The sequence below is a fragment of the Manis pentadactyla genome, chromosome 12 (assembly GCF_030020395.1).
Source record: "Manis pentadactyla isolate mManPen7 chromosome 12, mManPen7.hap1, whole genome shotgun sequence".
Taxonomy (NCBI): Eukaryota; Metazoa; Chordata; class Mammalia; order Pholidota; family Manidae; genus Manis; species Manis pentadactyla.
In genome coordinates this window covers 6086400-6087952 of record NC_080030.1, presented here as the reverse complement: position 1 = coordinate 6087952, position 1553 = coordinate 6086400, and positions in this window count along the sequence as shown.

Sequence of the window (1553 nt, the reverse complement as noted above, 5' to 3'; positions counted from 1 at the left end):
CCATGGGGCCCGGTCTCTCCCTCCCACCCCCCTTCCTCCTCCAGAGCCACCCTGTGGTTGCCACAGGGATTGTGGAACAAGCCCTCCACCCACCTGGCCTGCAGCTCGGGGTGGGACCTCCAGGCCCCAGCTGGCCGGGGCTCGCGCACCTGGTCGGCTCAGAGCCTGGCCAGGGCTGAGGCCTAACGGCCCAGCTGGTTTCATTTTGAGCGCGTCTCTTCCCCTTCCTCACCCCCTTCCCACCCTGGACCCCCGCTTTCTGGGAAACCCTGCTGCAGCTTCCTCTGAACTGTGTTAACCCCGAGAGGCAGGCCGGGTTCCGCCTCCCGGACCTGAGGCTTCCTGCCCTGCACACACCTCCGCCCACACCAGGCGGCTGCGTGCACTCCTCCCGGCTCCACACCTTCCAGAAGGTTCTGTGAGCCCTTACGTTTCCCTTGCCTAGCCCCCCGCCACACAGCGTCCCAATCTCCGGACACAAGAAACCCCATGGCTTCGGGCAGGGCTGTCCCCCCAGGCCACAGGCAAGCCAGGGTCTGACCTCTGCTGGCTGGGTGACTCCTCGACCAACAAATTCCAGGAGAGTTATGGGCTAAAGCAGGGTTTCCCAGTCGGCACTGTGGGCATCAGGCTGTCCTCTGTGGGGGGCTGTCCTGGGCACCACTGGGGGCCGAGAAACCTCCCTGGGTCCCACCCACTCGATGCCAGGAGCACTCCAGTGTGACAACCACAGATGTCTCCTGGGTTGAGGGGGCAGGACAGTCCCCACTGAGACCTGACGGGCTAACTGACAGCAGAGTGTGGGGGTGAGGCGGGCGGACACAGAGGGCACAAAGGACTGGAACCTACACACAGACCACGCTACCACGTTACCAAGTTCCCTTATTGGTTACCGAAGAAATGGTGGCAGTTTGCCTATATTGGGGTAAATAAACCATATCACCGGCTTCACCTGCTTCTCTTTCCTCATTAACTGAGGCTGCCGTACTGATCCCTGGCTTTCACCACAGAAATTTAAGCTGTGCAGTTGAATGACGCTGGTGACTGCATCCGGGGACTCGGGGGCAGGGACCTACCTGGGACCTGCCCACCGGTTCTGCAGACCGTTTTTTTTTTCCATTTGCCCCTCAGCTCCACCAGGAGCATTTCCCTTACAAGCGGGGAAGGGAGAGCAGCCCTTCCCAGGACCGGTGCGACGGGGTCTGAGAACCCCATGGGATGAGGGGCAGGCGGTGGTCCTGAGCCGAATGAATGGCATAGGCAGACGAATCCTGCCCCATCCTTCACACACCCTGCCTGGCTGGGGGCAGGGGGCTGTGCTGCTCATGGAGGGGGGCCATCTTTTGGGCTGGGTGGTCCCAACAGGCTGTCGGCTGAGCTGCTCAGGACTCTGAGGCACAAGCACATGGTAAGGACCCTGGGGTCATGGGGGGACGGAGATCTGGGTGAAGTGCTCTTTATAATATGATGAAAATACTTTCTTCTTTCAAACCAAGTGCCCCACAAAAAACAAAAGAAAAACCCACAAACCAAAGAACACCCAACACAGGATT